Source organism: Silene latifolia, chromosome Y, assembly GCF_048544455.1.
Source record: "Silene latifolia isolate original U9 population chromosome Y, ASM4854445v1, whole genome shotgun sequence".
Lineage (NCBI taxonomy): Eukaryota > Viridiplantae > Streptophyta > Magnoliopsida > Caryophyllales > Caryophyllaceae > Silene > Silene latifolia.
In genome coordinates, this window is record NC_133538.1 from 375,102,729 (window position 1) to 375,113,454 (window position 10,726).

The following is a 10,726-nucleotide window of genomic DNA, read 5'->3' on the forward strand; positions in this document are numbered from 1 at the left end:
TGTATTCGCCCATAGTCACTTATATGAGGTGACGTCTCGAAGTGACTAGAGTGTGATGCGATTGATGGCAAGTTCAAGTGCCATAGAGTCATGTGAGATGACTAGTCGATCACATAAGCAGACTGTTAGGAACACTTTGTCGGGCAGTGACCGCTTATAGAGTTCTGGCAAATTTATAAAGCCTGGTCGTGGCGAGAGCTACTACAGTATTCTAATGAGTCGATTCTTTTGACTAAAGACTGTTCACCTAAGATGGCACAGTTTGATTAACTTTGATTTGTGTTACTACGACCTTCGTAAATGGGGTCAAATGGGCATATTTTGGGTTATGATGGTGTGGGCGGTCGAAGGGAATAAGTGCGATAGGAATTGTCCACCCCCTTGTCGGGGTTAAAACAATATCTCGGGGCCACTCGAGGAGTAATTAATCGAAATGCGTGGCCACGCTCGGAAGGTATCCATGGTGGATAAATTCCGGTCAATCAGTTATTCTCCAGATCGAGGAAACCACTCTCGATATGATCACTTGCAAGTACGACCCGAAAGACACCTTGCATTGAGTGGAGATCGTAATAGGACAAGAGAATTGGTGGCGCACACTTGTCGAGGACAAGTGGGAGATTGTTGGGAAATGTGTCCTCAACAATAGTGCGATCACATGATTTAAATATCATTATTAAATCTCATTACAAGAATACGAAAGGGATGATACATTACATATATAGTCAAATGGTCCACACATATCGGTAATGATTGGCTGGCTAGAGTTTGACATTACTGTCGTGCGACGGTGGTGATCAGTTGATCCCTTGAGGTCACACCTAAAGGAAGATTCCCTTAATTGAAAAGGTTAATTAGTTGTATACCGATACAGATTAATTAATTCCTTAAAATTAAGCAATTCGATTTGTGAGAGAGAATATTGATATCTTATTGTAATGGGATTAAATAAGATTTATTTTAGTAATAAAATGCTTTATTACTAAAATTGTTTATTGTTTGAGAAACAATAAAGATAAGAATGAATGGTTGGTTATAATTACAAGACATTGTGAATTATAATTATTTGACCCATTTTATTTACGTGATCAAGTATCACTAGTCAATTTGTTGAATATAATTTAATTAATTTATAAAATGATATTTATGTGATAAATATGCATTTAATTAATTAGTAACATGTATCATACTAAATGTGACATTTTGTGTGACAATTGACAAATTGACAAAATAAAATGGTAGTCCATTTTAAGACATGGACCGAAATGAAGGATGTCATGGTGGTGTATAGTTGATTATTTTATGAGATAATGCAAGTGTAATCATTCCTACACACACTAGCCTTACATACCTACAATATTGATAAGACAAAAAAAAAAGCAAGATGCTCTCCCTTGACCTCTCATGGGCCGGCTCTACTACTCCTATTAGAGGAGTTTTAGTTCTTTTTCTTATTATTCTTACACTACCATTCATCTACATGCAATTGTTCATGTATTTTTCTCCTCTCTCTTTTATCTTCATCATGAAGATGAGATTTTAATTGAAATTGTTCATGTAAGATTACTAAAATTATCAAAGTAATATATGAGTATTAGTAATCAAATTTAAGGTAAACCACAATATAAACATCTAGTACATGTTAGTTTGTGGGATTAAGGGATTGTCTTGGGTGCTACTAATTGGAGAATCTCTACTTTGGGATTTTTGTATGTTCATCCATTAATGGAAAGCTCAAGAACTAACAAGAAGGAGATCTTGTTGGTGCCCAATATGACCGAATTTCATATGGTGAGAAAATGTTTTCTTATCTTCCTTTATTTTAGTTTGCATGCATAAGATCACCATTAATTTTATGAGTAAATTAAAATGGAACATATATGAATATGTTAAGTACATAGATCTACTTTTCCTTCATAGGGAGCTGGATTACATATGTTCCCATTGAGATTGCAGCAACTCGTGCTCCATTCCCCACTCGCAGGTCCACATCACCCTTTGCGAGGGGTTTGATGTTTTTTAGGCCCTGCAAATGATTACACCGATGAGAACAACAACCAGTATCAAGTACCCAAGTTCCGAAACTTGCATGGTTAATCTCAATCATATGAATATAAGATGACATACAACCAGGAGTGACGCGACCTGATTTTATGTCCTAACGGTACACGGGACAGCTCCTCCTCCAATGCCCAGTCTTGTGACAATGGTGGCACTCAATGTCACCGCCCTTGCTCTTTGCCTTGCCTTGTGAGCCACTAGTCTCACCAGACCCACTCTTACCATTTCCTGACTTCTTAAACTTTGGCTTTCCTACAGTTAGGTCACCGTGTGCTTTGCCCATACCCTTATTCTTGTTGGAAATCTTGAGAACATCTTGCTTCATGCTCCCACTAAATTTCATATTCTTCTCGGTCTGTACGAGAAGTGAGTGTAGCTCATGAGGACTTTTCTTCATGTCATTCATGTAGTAATTTGCCCTAAAGAGGGCAAAACCATCATGAAGTGAATGAAGCATACGGTCAATGACTATGCTCTCAATGATTTTGCAATAAAGTGCCTCCAATTTCTCGACATTCTCAATCATGTTAAGAATGTGTGGGCTAACCGGTTGGCCCTTTTGGAGTTTCGCATCAAAGAAGCGATAGGTATGCTCATAAGTAACGATTCTCGGTGCTTTTGAGAACTCATTAGTGAGCATGGTGAAAATCTTGTTTGCACCTTGGGCAATGAAGCGTCTTTCCAAATTGGTTTCCATTGCAATAATGAGTACATTCTTTATCGCACCCGCTTCCATAACGAAGTCACTATAAGCAATTGACTCGTTAACTCTTGCATTGGGGCCTGGGTTTGGCGGTATTGGCTCAGTTAAGTACTTGAGCTTACCGTCAGCAATGGCAGCATTCCGTAATGATGCCTCCCAGTCGGCAAAGTTGGACCCGTCATTCTTCAGTCGTGTGAACTGATTCATGTGGTCCATAAAAGCTTTTAGCCAGGACTCGCGTCCAAGTGTGGCACTTGGCTTAGGGATTTCGTTATTTCCAGCTATTTGTTGTAACTGTATTATCAATATAAAATGAATTCTACACTGCGAAAAGAAGAAGAAAAATATAATAAGCATACTCATCGTTATGATTTAAGTCTAATGTAAAACTGTTATAAGCGAAAACTGAAGCATTTATACAATTGACCTCCCTCAAGAATTATATAAATGATCCCAAGACTCAATTATCTGTAAATTGATAAGCCAACCTCTTGGCTAATTCTACTATTAGAATTCTGGGTCGATAAATTTCTGTAAATTCTATCTATAGTCCATCATAATCACGAGAAACTCTTCGGATTATAATGTTGAGGTAAACTAAGTCAACACAAACTACATACCCAACGTAGAAGTGGTCATATGGAGAGTAAGGTCCTATATGCCAACCGACGAAGAAGGGATTTATAGCTGGATGGCCTATAAAGACTAGTCAAAATTTCAGTTTTAGAGGAAGATCCCATCAACTTTATTTTAATTCATTTTAAGTGAACTAATATCTAGCATACGAGAATGAATAAACTAAGATGATGGCTTAAAATTGTGTGACATCTTTATGTCCATGATAACTAACATTCAATCTATGTGAGTCAATTTTCATGCATATTAGTAGGTGGTTTGGTTTAGGCGGAATATGATGCACTAATTATCATGCGAATGAAAAGCAATAAGAATGGAAAAACGTAAAACAAAATAAAGTCCTAGTGTGGCCTATCTACCAAAATGAACATAAATACAACTTTGGAATCCTTCCTAGGACCCGAGAAGCTTGTCTTGATGTTCCATCTTGGTCCATGTAGCGGGAGTGAGCAATCCAATCTCCATCTTTAGTCTTCTCAAAATTACAATTAAATAAATTACAAAATAAACCTATTTACATTCTAATTTCAAAAACATAATACTAAAGAAAAACAAAAGAGATTCGAGATCTCAAAATTACATTAAAATTATATTTCCATCATTACGAAAACATAATTAACTAAGGCCACACTAGGTATTACAAATTACAACCGATTGCAAAATACGTAAATAAAACCATTCAACAATTCATACAACTAAAAAAAAAATGCATCAACTATAAATTAATCATTCAAGACATAATTCCTTAATTATGTAGAGTAATTTATCCAAACCACCTATTTTATAATTATCATAATTATGTGACAATTCCTCAATTACTCACAATAATTCCAATTTTAATTCACATTAACTAGTGATATGAATTAATCCAACATTATTTTAAACCTCTTTAAAATAATTGGGTATCTTTAATTTTGTGAACTTTTTCACAACAAACAATCATACATTATAAAAGTAATGTATAATTATAATCGGCCAAAAACTAACAAAAAAAAAATTTATTAATTGCTCTTGGCAAATAAATAAATAAAAAAACAAAAAACAATTTTTTTTTTAATTTCATCTCGGCATTTAGCCAAAAAATTAAAAACAGCCTATTTTTTTTTACGGCTTTTAGCCAAAAAATCAAAAAACAGGTTTTTTTTCTTTTTGGTTCTCGCATTCATGCCCTAAAAAAACAGTTTTTATTTTATTTTTATTTTTTGAGAAAAACTACCCCTTTTAAAAATGAACAAATTTGTTTAATGTTGCTACTAGTACAAAATTGGCATAATCATCAACATTTAAATCAATGAATCATGATCTTAAACAACAATTTAACATCATGTGAGCCAAAAACTATATAGCAAAAACAAATAATCATCATTAAAACAATTTCCATTTACATTTTAATTTAATTCTCATTCAATCAAAACATCTACAAATTTATCATATTATCATCTTAACTAATTAAAACAACAATATGAATAAATCAAAATGGAAATAAAAACATCAAAAATAACAAAAAAAGTCTCGGCACAAAAAAATTTTTAATCGGCAGATTTTTCTTTTTTTTTATAAAAACGGCCGAACCATTTTTTTTTCTTTTTCTCAAATTTTTGTTTAAATTCATTTATGAAAAACATATAAATAATTTCGTGGCCTATGCTCTAATACCACTTGTAGGAAATATCGGTATACTTCATTAAGAAAAATTCGGATTATAACGAATTATGATATATGAAATTGCTAGTCATAAACGAATTGCATAAACAAAAGAATAGAGATTTAGACTTAACCTTTGGTCCTAGCAATTTGGCCTATGAACAATATCGAAATCGATATTCTCCTAATCGTTGCACCCAAAATGTTTTGAGAAATGCCCCTCTTTTGCTAGAAAAGAACCCTAATTTCTCTAATTATTTTAGGGTTTTGATGAGAGTGTTTTCTGAAAAACAAGTGAGAATTAGGTCAAAAAGGAATAGAAGAAAAATGATCCTCTCTACCTTCTTAAAACCGTCCAAAGGAGTCCAAAATAGGAAGATTTTATACTTCCTCTTTTCTCTCCTTTTGACCGAGTGATCCAAACCAAAATAAGGAGAAAAATCTCCTTATTTTAGGTTGTTATCAAAAAATGCATATAATGTGTATTCTTTTTTATCAATTGTCAATTATGTTAACATGTATTTAATAAGTCCACAAACAACAGTTTGTAGTCGATTTATTAATATCGGTCTGTTAATCATTTATTATGACAATGTCGTATAATATATACTTTAACTATAAATATCGCATATTTATAATTTTCTAATTAAATATAACTGGTTACGTTTAATTACGAATTATCATCTTAATTCGTTTAAGCTAACATTATATACATTAATTAAATATAACAGTTTATATTCAATTCACTAATTAACAGTTAATTCGTCTCAGCTATATTATTTAATTGTATTAAATAATAGTCTCATCATCACATTGACTAACTGTTTAGTCAAATACATGGACTAACCTTTTAGTCATATAAGGCATCAATGTGATTACATTTTCATATAATCATATCTCTGAAACACATCCTTTAGGTGTGACTTTTAGGGACCAGTTGATCACCGCCATCTGTATGATAATAACGTCAAACTTCAAGCAAGCCAACCGTTATTAATAAACGTTAATCAACTGATAAAATACTAAGTATACCCTTGTGAACCTATAAGAGATTTATATATGTTATCACACTAACTGTGGAGGACACAAGCTCCAACATGATGCATAAGGAACACGACTCATGCGCTCAATCCCTTCAGGTGTCTTGGGTGACTGAGACTTTGCTCAAATGCATCCCAGACGTCATTGGAAGGTTCCCCTTCTTGGAGTTGGACATGCTGAACTTTTCAAGAATCTTATCTAAATAAGACTACTTACTCAATGATAACATCCGTCGTGATCTATCTCGATAGATACGGATTCCCAATATGTGTTGTGCCTTACCCAGATCTTTCATCTGGAAATGGTTCTTTAACCATCCTTTAACCGAAGATAAGAGAGGAATTTCATTCCCAATCAAGAGTATGTCATCAACATACAATATCAAGAAAACAATCTTGCTCCCACTCGACTTGATGTATAAGCATGGTTCCTCGACCGATCAAGTGAAACCACTCTTTTATCACCTGGTAGAAACGATGATTCCAACACCGAGAAGCTTGCTTAAGTCCATAAATGGAACGATTAAGCTTGCACACTTTCTTAGGATTTTCAAGATCTATGAAACCTTCAGGTTGTACCATGTTCAACTCCTCCTCCAAATAACCGTTTAAGAAGGCGGTTTTCACATCCATTTGCAAAATTTCATAGTCATGAAAAGCGTCAATCGGTAAGATTATCCGAATGGAAAGCAGCATAAACACGGGTGCAAAACTTTCATCATAATGCAATCCGTGCACTTGAGTGATACCTTTTGCCACTAGTCGTGCCTTATAGGTATCTGGTTGCCCGTCTACAGAATGTTTTATTTTGTAAAGCCATTTGCACTGAAGAGGTCTTACCTTGTTAGGCAAATCAACAAGATCTCATACGTCATTCTCATACATGGAGTCCATCTCGGATTGCATGGCTTTAAGCCATAGCTTAGATTTGGAACAGGCCATGACACCTTTATAGGTAGCGGGTTCATTACTCTCTAGAAGCAAAACGACATTCTCCTCGACCATACCAATGTATCTGTCTGGAGGATTAGAGACTCTACCCGACCTCCTAGGTTCCCGAGGAAGGTTAACCATATCATTAGTTAAAGGAACATCTTCCTCCAACCGTTCCTTGGTTGTTGGTTCATGAATCTCCGAAAGCTCGAAGGTTCTATTACTTGACTTGTTCTCGAGAAATTCTTTCTCTAAGAACTTCGCACTAGCCGCAAGAAAAACTCGATGTTCGGTAGGCGAATAGAAGTAATGACCAAATATTCCTTTTGGATAAAAAAATAAAGTATGTCTTGACCGATCGCGGGCCGAGCTTATCCTTGTGTCTCCACTTGACATAAGCCTCGCAGCCTCAAACCCGAATTGTAACACCCGCGAATTTCCCATTTTGACATTTAAAATTTATTAAGCCATTTGAATTACTTTATTAAATATTTTTGAATTGTTCAATTTAATTAATTTTATGTCAAACAAGATTTTTATAAACGTATTATATAAAAGCTCATTTTTATAAAAATACGTACGATTAAATTATATTTTTAAGGCACAATTTATATAATAATATATGTATACGTATTTTTGGTCGGATAATAATAATGACTGTAATAATCTTAACCTCCGTCTTAATTTCCGTCTAAACTTTAGACCGTCACATTTCATGTTGTACCTACTTTAATCTGGACCAATTAAAAACCAACAACACATTCAAAATATCTCTTATTATTATTATTATTATTATTATTATTATTATTATTATTATTATTATTATTATTATTATTATTATATATAGTGTAGTTGGTAGTAGTACCATCGGTATGACCCACCCCCCATTTCCCTTCTTCTTCCTTTCTGCGTAAAATAGCAACAACAACAAAAACGCAGCAGCAGCAGCAACAATCAAACGCCAACCACCATTTCCGCCTCCTTCAACCTCCGTTATCTCCCTCGTTTCTCAACCAAATTTCATGATTTTTACACCTTTAGCTTCCTCTCTTCTTCCTCCTCATTTTAAGGTAATAAAGTCTTGATTTTGTAGAAGTTCGAAAATACCGTCTCAAATGACAACTCGGTTTCTTGTCTTAATCGACTCGTTTTTCCCTCTTTTAAGCTGAAGGTTGAAGAAAGGTTCGTACTTTTGGACGTTTAAGAGATCAAAGACAGGTAACGGTGATAGGTTACTCGACAATCGTCGAAATTTCCGTCTTATTTGTCCTTTTAAATGTTCTTGATTATTAAAGTTTAAACCTTTATATTGTTTGGCGTTTGTATGATGTTTTTCGTCTTGAATGGTGTTTTGAAACGGGACTGTTTTGAGCCCGAGATTCCGTTATGAGCCTGGTGTGGTTGAGCTCGGTTTATGGCTCATATGGATTCGTGATTGTGGCTGCTTGAGTCCAGTTTTGGGGTGGTCTCTGGTACACGGTTTAGGACTGTTTTTGGGTTCGGTTTTCATGCGTCTTCTGGTTCTGTTTTGGACGGGTTTGGACTCTGTTTTGGGGGAGGGTTGATATGGTGGTTATGAGCAGTTAGTATGGTGGTTGCGGGCAGTCTTGAGTCGGGTCTCGGTGGCTGTTTGAAATGGTCTAGCCGAGGTAGCGTTTTATGATCGAGTCTAGGGTATGGCTGCGGGTTTGGAGTCGTGGTGGTTGTAGTTGATGGTGTGGTTGGACGTGTTTGGCACGGTACTTGGGACCGTTAAACAAAGTTGAGTGTTAGCCGTGGGGAGTGGTTGTAGGAGTTGGTTGGTGGTTTGTTTTGAGGGGGAGGGGGGGAGAGCGGCTGGAATGGATAGTTTAGATGGCTCATAGTTGGGCCGTGGATTGGGTCCTTGAGTCGTGGAGATAGTCCGCTTTTGGTGCAATGCTAGTCATTGGAATTAATTTAATTTCCGTCTCATATTTATATAACACAACTCGTTTATATTTAGTTTACTTATTATTTCAATTGGGCTTATTTGACATTAAAAGTCGGGCTCATTATATTCTAATTATTGGGCTTGACTTGTAGTTTGGGCCATACTCATATTATGGGTGCTCTCGGCGCCAAATTTAGTATGTATGATTCGTTTAAATCTCCGTCTTGTATTTTATATAATGAAATCCGTTAAATGTTGTACACTACTTTTATACATATATTTCTCTCATGATCAATTGTTTGGGTTTCACATGATTTAATGGTTGGTTTTTACATGAGTGATTTGTTGGACTTATCATATGATTTAATTGTTGGGCCAATCTCAAGTTTTGTAGTGGGCTCATGAATGAGCCGCTTATGCTCGTTCCATTTTATTTCGTAATCTTATATAACGTAAATTATTCGTTGTCATTCATTATATTTTATTTAACCGGCATGATAAATTATAAAATGAAATATTTATCTACTTAAGACAAGTATGAGTCATTATTATTAAATGGTTATATGTGAGAGTCATATTCTTGATAATGCCTTGTATTGTTCAGTTGTGAGAGTCTTGGTCCTATCGGATACTAGGGGTGAGCTATAAGCCCTCTAGTTGCGATATGATTGTTGGGATTAATGTTCCTATCTGTACTCATGGTGAGATGCAAGCCATGAGTATGAATGTGACATTAAGGATCCCGTATCATATGATGTTTGCATGATCATTCTTACTCCTATTGTGACTCAAGTGTGACATTTTACATTGTGTGACTACTTGACATTCCCTATTTATTCGCCCTCGGACATTGGGTCACGGTTAGGTGCCATTGTTTCCGAGTTGGGCTATTTTTCCTTCCGCCTCTTCGGACCGGGGGTCACGGTTAGGTGACAAGGTTCCGATTTGGGGTTACTCGACTTCGGGCACGGTTAGGTGTACCATGTTTCGAGTCTTGGATACGATTTGGTATCGTGTGTCGAATCGGGTGTCGTCCATCCCGAGAGTCCGCCAGGTTTAGACTAGGACCGTATTATGATCGTCGTCCTACCAAGAGGTTGGAGTCTAGAGGGTTGTCTTGTTTGAGTTCATACTAAGTATATGTCTTACACTTGTTGAGTCGTGTCAACATAAGTGGGTTGACTTGGTGATTCTATTCCTTGATTGTACATTCATCCTCATATACCATGCCTATTCTATTAAGAAAGTATTATGCCTGTTTCACCATGATTGTTCATCATATCTCCTTATTCTTTATTGTTCGTATATGTTGCATGATTAACATGTTTGATTAAATGTTGTTTGTTACCTGCATTTCGACATATTGTGGGCTGGGAGAACCTTGAGTTACTCCCCACTTTGATCGTGGCGTTCATGTTTACATGAATGACAGGTTTTGAAGATGCTTACGTGGGGAAGACGTGTGGGCTAGCGAGAACTAAACCCTTGGACCTTAGTTTCTAATTTAGAAACCCTTTTATCTGTTTATTCGTGGGATATCTTTTCCCCGCTTTCTAGACTTGGGTTGTAATGACCTATTAATGTCTATTGTAGTATTTGTTTCATTTCGTTTTTGGCACCCGCGTGCTAATCTTTAACTAGTAATTTAAAAGTTCTTAAAATCTCACTAATTTCCGCATTAATTTATTAGTTATATTTTCCCCTTTATCGCGGGGTGTCACAGTTGGTATCAGAGCATATGTTGCTCCCGACGCACACACGTGTACCCCAAATTTAAATGTGAACTTGACCTTGAAT

At 35.7% G+C, this 10,726-nt stretch overlaps 1 long non-coding RNA gene across 1 annotated transcript; it reads left to right on the forward strand.

The window, feature by feature from the left end:
- Positions 1–7,978: 7,978 nt before the first annotated feature.
- Positions 7,979–10,590, forward strand: LOC141634066 (uncharacterized). The gene is made up of 3 exons (XR_012538805.1): positions 7,979–8,087; positions 8,183–8,235; positions 10,362–10,590. It is a non-coding gene; the product is annotated as an uncharacterized LOC141634066 (long non-coding RNA).
- The last annotated feature ends 136 nt before the right edge of the window (positions 10,591–10,726 follow it).